At 38.5% G+C, this 15,391-nt stretch overlaps 2 non-coding genes across 2 annotated transcripts; both read right to left on the reverse strand.

Annotated features, from left to right (window-relative positions):
- Nucleotides 1-1,509: 1,509 nt before the first annotated feature.
- On the reverse strand, nt 1,510-1,581 carry TRNAP-UGG (transfer RNA proline (anticodon UGG)). Its single transcript has one exon. It is a non-coding gene; the product is annotated as a tRNA-Pro (tRNA).
- Nucleotides 1,582-4,297: 2,716 nt separating this feature from the next.
- Nucleotides 4,298-4,369, reverse strand: TRNAP-AGG (transfer RNA proline (anticodon AGG)). The gene has a single exon. It is a non-coding gene; the product is annotated as a tRNA-Pro (tRNA).
- Nucleotides 4,370-15,391: the final 11,022 nt, after the last annotated feature.

The following is a 15,391-nucleotide window of genomic DNA, read 5'->3' on the forward strand; positions in this document are numbered from 1 at the left end:
TATTAGTGCCAGTCTGACAGCATGATATCCAGATACACCTAGTGGGTTTATACATATTAGTGCCAGACTGATGGCATGATGCCCAGATACACCTAGTGGGTTTATACATATTAGTGCCAGACTGATGGCATGATGCCCAGATACCACTAGTGGGGTTTTACATAATAGTGGCGCTAGATTGACAACATGATGCCCAGATACACCTAGTGGGTTTATGCATAATATTAGTGCCATACTGACAGCATGATGCCCAGATCCGCATAGTGAGGGTAAATATTAGTGGCAGTCTGACAGCATGATGCCCAGATACACCTAGTGGTCTTATGCATAATATTAGTGCCAGACTGACTGCATGATGCCCATATGCACCTAGTGGCCTTATATATCATATAAGTACCAGACTGACATGATGCCCAGATAAACCTAGTGGGATTATAGATAAAAAATAGCGCCAGGTTGACGACATGATGCCCATATACACCTAGTAGGTTTATACATATTAGTTCCAGACTGACGGCATGATGCCTAGATACATCTAGTGGGCTTATACATAATATTAGCGCCAGACTGACAACATGATGCCCAGATACACCTAGTGGGTTTATACATAATATTAGCGCCAGACTGATGGCATGATGCCCAGATCCGCTTAGTGAGTGTGAACATAATATTAGTGCCAGAATGACGGCATGATACCCAGATCCACCTAGTGGGTTTATAAGTAATATTAGCGCCAGACTGACAATATGATGCCCAGATACACACATAGTGGGCTTATAGATAATAGTGCCACACTGGCGGCACCTCATGGGTTTATACATATTAGTGCCAGAGTGGCAGCATGATGCCCAGATACACCTAGTGGGGTATTACGTAATAGTGGTGCCAGACTGACGGCATGATGCACAGATACACCTAGTGGGCTTATACATAATTAGGGCCAGACTGACAGCAAGATGCCCAGATCCGCCAAGTGACCGTGAACATAATATTAGTGCCAGACTAACATGATGCCCAGATCTGCCTAGTGAGCGTGAAAATAATATTAGTGCCAGACTGACGGCATGATGCCCAGATACACCTAGTGGGTTTATACATATTAGTGCCAGACTGACGGCATGATGCCTAGATACACCTAGTGGGTTTATACATATTAGTACCAGTTTGAAAGCATGATGCCCAGATACACCTAATGGGTTTATACATAATATAAGCGTCAGACTGACAGTATGATGCCCAGATACTCCTAGTGTGTTTATACATAATATTAGTGCCAGACTGATGGCATGATGCCCAGATACACCTAATGGGTTTATACATATTAGTGCCAGACTGATGGCATGATGCCCAGATACACCTAATGGGTTTATAGATATTATTAGCACCAGACTGATGGCATGATGCCCAGATCCGCCAAGTGAGTGTAAACATATTAGTGCCAGACTGATGGCATGATGCCCAGACTCCTAGTGGATTTATACATATTAGTGACAAAAAAAGTACAAAACTGGGCTCGTCCGGGATTTGAACCCGGGACCTCTCGCACCCAAAGCGAGAATCATACCCCTAGACCAACGAGCCAGCTGAAGTTTATGATCAGTAGATGTTTAGTTGGATGCCACATCAGCAGCTGTATCCAGTATCACATTACATTTCCAGTACAAACTGTTATTACATATGAGCATAAACCAGATGTGTGCACAGACTTATAATTAACTAGTAGTTGCAAAAACGAGGAATAAATTACTTATATGTATTACAAAGAAAATTGTATGGATGTAAGTTGTTTTAAACAGGCTTAAAATTCTCCATTAAAGTCTGTAACTAAGTCCTAAGTATGGAATAGATTATTCCAATCTGGAATAGCTAATTCAGTTTAAGCATATGTAGTAGTCACATTTACATTTGATGTCTGGTTTATACGTAATATTAGCGCCAGACTGATGGTATAATGCCCAGATGCACCTAGTGGGTTTATACGTAATATTAGCATCAAACTGACGACATGATGCAGCAGATCTGCCTAGTGGTTTTATACGTAATATTAGTACCAGTCTGACGGCATGATGCCCAGATACACCTAGTGGGTTTATACCTAACATTAGTGCCATACTGACGGCATGATGCCCAGATAAACCTATTGGGCTTATACATAATATTAGCAGCAGACTGACGGCATGATGCCCAGATACACTTAGTGGGTTTATACTTAATATTAGCACCAGACTGACGGCATGATTCCCAGATACACTTAGTGGGTTTACACATATTAGCGCCAGTCTGATGGCATGATGCCCAGGTACACCTAGTGGGTTTATACATAATATTAGCAGCAGACTGACGGCATGATGCCCAGATACACCTAATGGGTTTATATATAATATTTGTACCAGACTGATGGCATGATGCCCAGATACAGCTAGTGGGATTATATATATATATATTAGTGCCAGACTGACGGTATGATGCCAAGATACACCTAGTGGGTTTATATATAATATTAGTGCCAGACTGACGGTATGATGCCCAGATATACCTAGTGGGTTTATATATAATATTAGTGCCAGACTGACGGCATGATGCCCAGATAAACCTACTGGGGTTATACATATTAGCACCAGACTGAGGGCATGATGCCCAGATACACCTAGTGGGTTTATACGTAATATTAGTGCCATATTGACGGCATGATGCCCAGATAAGCCTAGTGGGCTTATAGATATTAGCACCAGACTGAGGGCATGATGCCCAGATACACCTAGTGGGTTTATACGTAATATTAGTGCCATACTAAAAGGCATGATGCCCAGATACACCTAATGGGCTTATACATAACATTAGCACTAGACTGACAGCATGATGCTCAGATCCGCCTGAGCGTAAACATAATATTGGTGTCAGACTGATGGCATGATGCCCAGATACACCTAGTGGGCTTATACATAATATTAGCGCCAGACTGATGGCATGATGCCCAGATCCGTCTAGTGAGCGCAAACATATTAGTGCCAGACTGACTGCATGAAGCCAGGATACACCTAGTGGGTTTACAAATATTAGAGCTAGACGGGTGGGATTCCCGGTCGGCGGGTGTTTTTCCCCCTGTTTTGTTTGCCATGTGCTGCTGGCAGCCATTTTACTCACCTCTCTTGCCGACTCTGGTGTATACTCTGTGATGCTGCCCATATCCTGCACTTCCTTTAATGGCCAGACTGGTGTACATCATCCGTATGAGACAGGATGCAGTCTCAGAATTGTGATGTCATCAATTATTTAAAGGGCCTCTGTTCAGTATGCTTTGCCCTTGCGTTGTCTCAGACCTGTTTGTGAGAGCTCCTGGGTATTACCTGGCTGACGTCCCTCCTGGTTCCTGATCTCTGGCTTGTTCCTGACTCTGCTGTTCTCCTTGTTCCTGATTCCGGCTCGTCCGACTACTCGCTTTGGCTTCTGACTCGGCTCGTCTGACTACCAGCTCTAGTTTTGATTTCTAGCTTGTTATTTGACTTATGGACTTTTTATAATTTTTTTGCTATTAATAAAGGTGTGATTATTTTTGCACTTTTCGTCTTAGTCGGATTCCTGGCACCCTGACAGCGGGCAACAAGGACAGCAGCAGACGTTAGGAGCTCCGAGCCTTGCACACGAAAAACAAAATTAATTCCTGCTCATAATGCCCCAGACATCCACATCCTTGGTGGGAATACCCCTACACTCAACAGAGGAAATAGTTTGGAGCCAGAAAACCGGCTCCCCTGCTGAGACGAGGTCTTAAGCTAGAAGTGTGGAGCAGCCCACCATCTCGGCCGCATCATTAGTGTATATATAACTGCACATGACTCACTAGTGATTTATTTACACATCAGTATATACATACATAAAGATATATATTATATAAGATATTATTACAGTATAAGTTGTGTATTGTCAGGGTATTGCTGAGTGACATTACACACACTATATCATGATGCCCAGATACACCTAATGGGTTTATAGATATTATTAGCACCAGACTGATGGCATGATGCCCAGATCCGCCTAGTGAGCGTGAACTTATTAGTGCCAGACTGATGGCATGATGCCCATATACACCTAGTGGGTTTATATAGAATATTAGCGCCAGACTGGCGGTATGATGCCCAGATACACCTAGTGGGCTTATACATAATATTAGCACCAGACTGATGGCATGATGCCCAGATCCGCCTAGTGAGCGTAAACATATTAGTGCCAGACTGATGGCATGATGCCCAGACTCCTAGTGGGTTTATACATATTAGTGACAAAAAAGTACAAAACTGGGCTCGTCCGGGATTTGAACCCGGGACCTCTCGCACCCTAAGCGAGAATCATACCCCTAGACCAACGAGCCAGCTGAAGTTTATATTAGCAGATGTTTAGTTGGATGCCACATCAGCAGCTGTATCCAGTATCACATTACATTTCCAATACAAACTGTTATTACATATGAGCATAAACCAGATGTGTGCACAGACTTATAATTAACTAGTAGTTGCAAAAACGAGGAATAAATTACTTATATGTATTACAAATAAAATTGTATGGATGTAAGTTGTTTTAAACAGACTTAAAATTCTCCATTAAAGTCTGTAAGTCCTAAGTATGGAATAGATTATTCCGATCAGGAATAGCTAATTCAGTTTTAGCATGTGCAGTAGTCACATTTACATTTGATGTCTGGTTTATACGTAATATTTGCGCCAAACTGACGGTATAATGCCCAGATGCACCTAGTGGGTTTATACGTAATATTAGCGCCAAACTGACGACATAATGCAGCAGATCCGCCTAGTGGGTTTATACGTAATATTAGCACCAGTCTGACGGCATGATGCCCAGATACACCTAGTGGGTTTATACCTAATATTAGTGCCATACTGACGGCATGATGCCCAGATAAACCTATTGGGCTTATACATAATATTAGCACCAGACAAAGCATGATGCTCAGATACACCTAGTGGGTTTATACTTAATATTAGCAGCAGACTGACGGCATGATGCACTTAGTGGGTTTATATATATTAGTGCCAGACTGATGGCATGATGCCCAGATACACCTAGTGGGATTATATATATTAGTGCCAGACTGACGGTATGATGCCCAGATACACCTAGTGGGATTATATATATTAGTGCCAGACTGACGGTATGATGCCCAGATACACCTAGTGGGATTATATATATTAGTGCCAGACTGACGGTATGATGCCGATACACCTAGTGGGATTATATATATTAGTGCCAGACTGACGGTATGATGCCCAGATACACCTAGTGGGATTATATATATTAGTGCCAGACTGACGGTATGATGCCCAGATACACCTAGTGGGATTATATATATTAGTGCCAGACTGACGGTATGATGCCCAGATACACCTAGTGAGTTTATATATAATATTAGTGCCAGACTGACGGCATGATGCCCAGATACACCTAGTGGGTTTATAAATAATTTTAGTGTCAGACTGACGGTATGCAGCACATATATACCTAGTGGGTTTATATATAATATTAGTGCGAGACTGATGGCATGATGCCCAAATACACCTAGTGGGTTTATACATAATATTAGCACCAGACTGAGGGCATGATGCCCAGATACACCTAGCGGGTTTATACGTAATATTAGTGCCATATTGACGGCATAATGTCCAGATACGCCTAGTGGGCTTATAGATAATATTAGCACCAGACTGAGGGCATGATGCCCAGATACACCTAGTGGGTTTATACGTAATATTAGTGCCATACTAAACACATGATGCCCAGATAAACCTCATGGGCTTATACATAATATTAGCACTAGACTGACGGCATGATGCCCAGATACACCTAGTGGGCTTATACATAATATTAGCACCAGACTTAAAGCATGATGCTCAGATACACCTAGTGGGTTTATACTTAATATTAGCAGCAGACTGAGGGCATGATGCCCAGATACACCTAGTGGGTTTATACGTAATATTAGTGCCATACTAAACACATGATGCCCAGATACACCTCATGGGCTTATACATAATATTAGCACTAGACTGACGGCATGATGCCCAGATACACCTAGTGGGCTTATACATAATATTAGCACCAGACTGACGGCATGATGCACTTAGTGGGTTTATATATATTAGTGCCAGACTGATGGCATGATGCCCAGATACACCTAGTGGGATTATATATATTAGTGCCAGACTGATGGTATGATGCCCAGATACACCTAGTGGGTTTAACTAATACACAACTTATACTGTAATAATATCTATATGTATTATATACTGACGTGTAAATAAATCCCTAGTGCGTCATGTGCAGTTATATATTCACTAATACACAACTTATACTGTAATAATATCCATATGTATGTATATAATGTGTAAATAAATCCCTAGTGAGTCATATGCAGTCATATATTCACTAATACACAACTTATACTGTAATAATATCTATATATCTGTATGTATGTATATACTGATGTGTAAATAAACCCATAGTGAGTTATATGAAGTTATATATTCACTAATACACAACTTATACTGTAATAACTGCATATGACTCACTATGGATTTATTTACACATTATATACATACATATGGATATTATTACAGTATAAATTGTGTATTAGTGAATATATAACTGCATATGACTCAGTATGGGTTTATTTACACATCAGTATACAGGGAGTGCAGAATTATTAGGCAAGTTGTATTTTTGAGGATTAATTTTATTATTGAACAACAACAACCATGTTCTCAATGAACCCAAAAAACTCATTAATATCAAAGCTGAATCGTTTTGGAAGTAGTTTTTAGTTATAGCTATTTTAGGGGGATATCTGTGTGTGCAGGTGACTATTACTGTGCATAATTATTAGGCAACTTAACAAAAAACAAATATATACCCATTTCAATTATTTATTTTTACCAGTGAAACCAATATAACATCTCAACATTCACAAATATACATTTCTGACATTCAAAAACAAAACAAAAACAAATCAGTGACCAATATAGCCACCTTTCTTTGCAAGGACACTCAAAAGCCTGCCATCCATGGATTCTGTCAGTGTTTAGATCTGTTCACCATCAACATTGCGTGCAGCAGCAACCACAACCTCCCAGACACTGTTCAGAGAGGTGTACTGTTTTCCCTCCTTGTAAATCTCACATTTGATGATGGACCACAGGTTCTCAATGGGGTTCAGATCAGGTGAACAAGGAGGCCATGTCATTAGATTTTCTTCTTTTATACCCTTTCTTGCCAGCCACACTGTGGAGTACTTGGACGCGTGTGATGGAGCATTGTCCTGCATGAAAATCGTGTTTTTCTTGAAGGATGCAGACTTCTTCCTGTACCACTGCTTGAAGAAGGTGTCTTCCAGAAACTGGCAGTAGGACTGGGAGTTGAGCTTGACTCCATCCTCAACCCGAAAAGGCCCCACAAGCTCATCTTTGATGATACCAGCCCAAACCAGTACTCCACCTCCACCTTGCTGGCGTCTGAGTCGGACTGGAGCTCTCTGCCCTTTACCAGTCCAGCCACGGGCCCATCCATCTGGCCCATCAAGACTCACTCTCATTTCATCAGTCCATAAAACCTTAGAAAAATCGGTCTTGAGATATTTCTTGGCCCAGTCTTGACGTTTCAGCTTGTGTGTCTTGTTCAGTGGTGGTCGTCTTTCAGCCTTTCTTACCTTGGCCATGTCTCTGAGTATTGCACACCTTGTGCTTTTGGGCACTCCAGTGATGTTGCAGCTCTGAAATATGGCCAAACTGGTGGCAAGTGGCATCTTGGCAGCTGCACGCTTGACTTTTCTCAGTTCATGGGCCGTTATTTTGCGCCTTGGTTTTTCCACACGCTTCTTGCGACCCTGTTGACTATTTTGAATGAAACGCTTGATTGTTCGATGATCACGCTTCAGAAGCTTTGCAATGTTAAGAGTGCTGCATCCCTCTGCAAGATATCTCACTATTTTTTACTTTTCTGAGCCTGTCAAGTCCTTCTTTTGACCCATTTTGCCAAAGGAAAGGAAGTTGCCTAATAATTATGCACACCTGATATAGGGTGTTGATGTCATTAGACCACACCCCTTCTCATTACAGAGATGCACATCACCTAATATGCTTAATTGGTAGTAGGCTTTCGAGCCTATACAGCTTGGAGTAAGACAACATGCATAAAGAGGATGATGTGGTCAAAATACTCATTTGCCTAATAATTCTGCACTCCCTGTATGTATGTATATACTGACATATAAATAAATCCCTAGTGAGTCATATGTAGTTATATATTCAACAATACACAACTTATACTGTAATAATATCTATATGTATGTATATACTGACGTGTAAATAAATCCCTAGTGAGTCATATGCAGTTATATAATCACTAACACAACTTATACTTTAATAATATCTATATATCTATATGTATGTATATACTGATGTATAAATAAATCCCTAGTGAGTCATATGCAGTTATATATTCACTAATACACAACTTATACTGTAATAATATCTATATATCTATATGTATGTATATAGTGACATGTAAATAAATCCATAGTGAGTCATATGCAGTTACATATTCACTAATACACAACTTATACTGTAATAATATCTATATATCTATATGTAAGTTGTGTATTAGTGAATATGTAACTGCATATGACTCACTAGGGATCTATTTACACGTCAGTATATACATACATATAGATATTATTACAGTATAAGTTGTGTATTGTTAAATATATAATTGCACATGACTCACTAGGGATTTATTTATACATAAGTATATAATACTTATCGATATTATTACAGTATAAGTTGTGTATTAGTGAATATATAACTACATATGACTCACTAGGGATTTATTTATACATCAGTATATACATACATATATAGATATTATTACAGTATAAGTTGTGTATTAGTGAATATATAACTGCACATGACTCACTAGGGATTTATTTACACGTCAGTATACACATACATATATAGAGAGATTATATATATATATATATATATATATATATATATATATATATATGACTCACTAGTGATTATTTACACATCAGTATATGCATATATATAGATATTATTACAGTATAAGTTGTGTATTAGTGAATATATAACTGCACATGACTCACTAGGGATTTATTTATACGTCCGTATATACATACATAGATATTATTACAGTATAAGTTGTGTATTAGTGAATATGTAACTGCATATGACTCACTATGGATTTATTTACATGTCACTATATACATACATATAAATATTATTACAGTATAAGTTGTGTATTAGTGAATATATAACTGCATATGACTCACTAGGGATTTATTTATACATCAGTATATACATACATATAGATATTATTACAGAATAAGTTGTGTATTAGTGAATATATAACTGCACATGACTCACTAGGGATTTATTTACACGTCAGTATATAATACATATAGTTATTATTACAGAATAAGTTGTGTATTAGTGAATATATAGCTGCATATGACTCACTAGGGATTTATTTACACATCAGTATATAATACATATAGATATTATTACAGTATAAGTTGTGTATTAGTTAATATATAACTTCACATGACTCACTAGGGATTTATTTATACGTCAGTATATACATACATATAGATATATATAGATATTACAGTATAAGTTATGTATTAGTGAATATATAACTGCACATGACTCACTATGGATTTATTTACACATCAGTATATACATACATATAGATATTCACTAATACACAACTTATACTGTAATAATATCTATATGTATGTATATACTGATGTGTAAATAAATCCCTAGTGAGTCATGTGCAGTTATATATTCACTAATACACAACTTATACTGTAATAATATATAACTGCACATGACTCACTAGGGATTTATTTACACATCAGTATATACATACATACATATAGATATTACAGTATAAGTTGTGTATTAGTAAATATATAACTGCATATGACTCACTAGGGATTTATTTACACGTCAGTATATACATATATATAGATATTATTACAGTATAAGTTGTGTATTATTTATTTATAAAATATTTTACCAGGAAGGATAAATTGAGATTTCTCTCGTTTTCAAGTATGTCCTGGGTCCACAAGACATTGCATTGATACAATAGGGTACAATAAAATACAAAAACAATATTAATACACAATATATACAAAATTTAACATAGAACAGGTAATTAATCAACCATGACAGGTGCATTCTGTTTTGAGATATGTAGAGAGGGATCTCTTAAAGGATATTAGGCTTGGGGAAGGTTTGAAAGTGTGCGGGAGGTCGTTCCATAATTGTGGTGCTCTGTAGGAAAAGGAGGATCGAGCTGCTTTCTTTTTATTAGTATTAGTGAATATATAACTGCACATGACTCACTAGGGATTTATTTACACATCAGTATATAATACATATAGATATTATTACAGAATAAGTTATGTATTAGTGAATATATAACTGCACATGACTCACTAGGGATTTATTTATACGTCAGTATATACATACATATAGATATTATTACAGTATAAGTTATGTATTAGTGTGTATATAACTGCATATGACTCACTAGTGATTTATTTATACGTCATTATATACATACATATAGATATTATTACAGTATAAATTATGTATTAGTGAATATATAACTACATATGACTCACTAGTGATTTATTTACACATCAGTATATAATACATATAGATATTATTACAGTATAAGTTATGTATTAGTGAATATATGTCAGGGTTTGCCTCCTCTGTCCCTTTAAGGATTCATCTTCCACTCTTAACCACTGGTATTTAAGCACCTCCTCTTCCACTCATCATTGCTTGGTTAATTGTTTCGTGTCTGCTAGTAAATTCCTTACTAGCCCAGAAATTCCCTTGCCTACTTGCTGTTCCTTAGCAAGCTAATACCGGAGGTCGAGTTACGTCTCACCAACGAAGTTCCTAATCTCTGCCGCCTGAGCTGCCTGTCACATCTACACACTGTGCGACGCAGCTCCTACCTTGTCTCACACGCATCACACTGTGTATTCGGCTGACGTCATCAGCTATTGCCGACCGCACTAACTTCTCCACGCTGTACTTTGGGTTCAGGTTGTATAAAAGTGAACTGTTACAAGTTATATGCTCATAACCAGATAACGCTAAAGTTTGTTATTAGTGTTCATCGCGGTTATAAGTCAATCTACAATTATCAATAGCTGTACCGCTCTCCACGCTACATTTATACATCTTTTGTGCTGTAACTTCTATTTAAGCCTGCTAAACTCTTATCACATACAAAGCAAACATATATATGTGATATAAGTTACTTGGGCAATATTAACACACACAGTTGGTCACTTAGGCGACCCAGTTACCAACTTTGTGTTACATACCCATATATATAAAACTCATTCTAAACTGCTATATTCTAAATTCAGAGGCTAAACACAAAAGTAATCTGACATATTAACCAAGCCTTAAAAAATGTCTTCTGAGGAAATAGCAGATCAGTTCACTAATATTTCACAGCGCATTGATAGTCTCACACAAAGTATCAGAGATTTGCAGAGTGATAATGAGACAGTAAAAACATGTCTCAGATTTATACAACACAAAATCTAATTCTAATATGCAGCTGCCTGAACCACAGATCAGCCTCCCTGAGAAATTCTCAGGAAACAGAACCCAATTCAGAGAGTTCAAAAACTCATGTCTATTGCTTTTTGAACTTAAACCAACCACTTATAGAACAGATAGATTAAAGGTCTTGACTATTATATCGTTTCTCAGGGCTGAGCCCCGTGCATGGGCTGACACATATTATGAAACACAAGATCCAATCCTTAACTCACTGGATGAATTCTTAAAAGAGATGTCATCTCTGTATGACGATCCTTTCAAGCAAAGCTCAGCTGAAGCGTCCATTAGAGCCCTAAAACAAAATAAGCAACCTGTAGAGGACTATATTGCACAGTTCAAGATACATGCTAGGGACTCTCAATGGAATGAGCCGTCCCTCAAGAACCATTTCCGAATTGGTTTGTCAGATGACATAAAGGATGAGTTGTCTAGGATTGGCATACCTCCCACACTGGAGGAATTATACACCTTAAGCATTACCATCGATAGACGCATCAGGGAACGCCGCCACGAGAGAACTGGCTACTCTGGTACCTTAAAAAGACCGTCACCTACCACCATGCTAAAACAACAGGATCACGAGGTCCCAATGGAGATAGGAGCGATCAAGGGACCTTTGACTCAGCAAGAAAAAAACAGAAGGCGCCTTCTGGGTCTCTGTAGCTACTGCGCAGCCAGAGATCATGATGTCAAGGCATGCCCAATACTATTAAAACAAAAGACTGGTAGGTTCAGAAGAATTATATATAATCATAATGTAAAAGAAAAATCCAACACTTATTTTTTTCTACCTCTTTCATTACAGTGGCATCGACACTCAGTCAAAACTGAAGCCTTAATCGATACAGGTGCATGTGGTAATTTTGTCGATTTGGAGTATGTGAGAACCAATAAAATTCCTGTTGAATTAAAACCTGTTCCACTTTCTTTTAACGTTGTTGATGGTTCACCTCTCTCCTCAGGTCCTGTGAGACAACAAACGACACCCTTACTTATGGTTACTGATACAGGTCATACAGAAATCATAACATTTAATGTGATTACCTCACCTATTTTCCCTATCATTTTAGGTATGTCTTGGCTAAAGACCCACCAACCTACACTCCATTGGAAAGATTTTTCTGTCACTCTTAACTCCACTTATTGTACTAATAACTGTTTTTCACCACAACACATTGCAGTACTTATAGAACCTCAACTCCCTCTATGTTATGATAATTTCAGAGATGTATTCAGTAAGAAAGACTCATTATCATTACCTCCACACAGAGCATATGATTGCCCTATAGATCTACTCCCTGGCTCCAGTATACCATATGGACACATATATCCCTTATCCAAACCAGAGTTAGATCATCTAAAAACTTATTTACAAGAAAATCTGGATAAGGGTTTTATTAGACCCTCCACTTCGCCAGCAGGTGCTGGTATTTTCTTTGTAAAGAATAAAGATGGATCACTCAGGCCTATCATAGACTATAGGGAACTCAACAAGAAAACAATTAAGAATAGGTACCCATTACCTTTAATCCCCGAATTAATTGAGAGGTTACGTGGTGCTCAGGTCTTCACCAAATTGGACCTAAGAGGGGCATATAACCTCATTAGAATCCGTGCCGGTGACGAATGGCTAACCGCATTTAGAACCCGTTACGGGTTGTTTGAGTATACTGTTATGCCTTTCGGTTTGTGTAACGCACCGGCTACATTTCAAAATTTCATTAACGATATTTTCCGTGATATATTAGGTGTATACATCGTGGTGTATTTAGATGATATACTCATATTCTCACAAAATCTTGAAGAACATATACAACATGTTACAACTGTCCTCACCCGCTTACGTACACATAGTTTGTATGCCAAACTTGAAAAATGTTTGTTCCACGTTACCCAAGTATCTTTCCTGGGATATCACATCACCCCCACAGGTATTAAGATGGAAGAAACCAAGGTCTCTTGCATTAAGCAATGGCCTATCCCAAAAAATAGGAAGGACGTACAAAGATTTCTTGGTTTTGCCAATTTTTACCGCAAGTTTATCCATAAATTCGCCTCATTGTCAAAACCCTTATCTGATTTAACAAAGTTACAAAATAAATTTGATTGGACCCCACTTACTCAACAGGCATTTGATACCTTAAAGGATCGTTTTACCACTGCACCTATCCTTCAGTTCCCAGATACTAATTCACAATTTATTTTAGAGGTCGATGCTTCTGACTTTGCTTTGGGGGCAATTCTTTCACAGAGGAAGTCTTTTACAGAACCTATACACCCTGTAGCATTTTTTTCAAGGGTATTAACAACAGCAGAACTAAACTATCCAGTAGGAGAGGAGTTGCTTGCTATAAAAGTATCTTTTGACCATTGGCGTCATCTCCTCGAGGGATCAGTTTTCCCAGTCGTCATCCTGACAGATCATAAGAACTTACAATATCTCCAAACCAACAGGACTCTCTCAGCAAGGCAACTCAGATGGAGCCTCTATTTCTCCCGCTTCCAATACATCATAACATACAGGCCTGGATCCAAGAATGGCAAAGCTGATGCCCTCTCACGCCTATATCAACGACCAGACATTGATAATACTCCTTCTACCATTATCCCAAAGGAGAATGTATTGGCCTCTCTCACAACAGTACCTGTAGATCTCAGAACTTCACAAGCTAATGACTCTTCTAAACCAACCACATCCCTCTATCTGGCTCCTGATGGTTTGTATTATCACAACCAATTGCTATATATTCCTACAGATCTCAGGTCCCGATTCCTTGAAACAGTACATGATTCTCCGCTAGCTGGACATCTTGGTTTCCATAAAACGTATTCGATTCTCAAACGTTCTTATTGGTGGCCCTCCATGGGTTCCTATGTAAGAAATTACATCTCCAAATGTGACATTTGCTCCAGTTCCAAACCTTCCCATCTGAAACCCGTGGGTCTCCTACAACCTTATCCAGTTCCAAATATTCCTTGGACTGATGTAAGTCTCGACTTCATAGTAGATCTCCCCAAATCATCCTCTCATACATGTATCATGGTCATTGTTGATATGTTCTCTAAAATGGCACATTTCATTCCGACCCCCACTGTACCTACTACTCTGACTACAGCTCAATTATTCATCAGAGAGATAATCCGACTACATGGCATACCTACCAGTGTACTCTCCGACAGGGGTACTCAGTTTACCTCTAGATTCTGGAAAGAACTCTGTAGTGCTTTAGGTATAGACCGAAAATTAACTACCTCATATCACCCCCAATGTAATGGGCAAACTGAAAGAACAAACCAGTGGTTGGAACAATACCTCAGGTGTTATTGTTCACATCAACAATAATCCTGGTACACTTTCTTACCTCTCGCTGAGTTCACGTACAATAACACCCCTAATGCTTCTACTAAGTATAGTCCATTTTACATTAATAATGGTTTGCATCCTAGAAGTCATATGCTACCCAGAGTTGAATCAGCCTGCCCCATTGTGAATGACACAATCAATGACATTTCGAAAGCTCTCACAATTATAAAAGACAACATAAAACATGCCCAGGCATCTCACAAGAGACAGTACGATCTCCGCCATCGACAACAGCCCACCTATCGCATTGGACAAAGGGTTTGGTTATCTACAAAAAACCTCAGGCTTCGTGTTCCATCAAAGAAACTTGCTAAACTCTTTGTTGGTCCATTTCAGATAT

The sequence above is a fragment of the Bombina bombina genome, chromosome 6 (assembly GCF_027579735.1).
Source record: "Bombina bombina isolate aBomBom1 chromosome 6, aBomBom1.pri, whole genome shotgun sequence".
Lineage (NCBI taxonomy): Eukaryota > Metazoa > Chordata > Amphibia > Anura > Bombinatoridae > Bombina > Bombina bombina.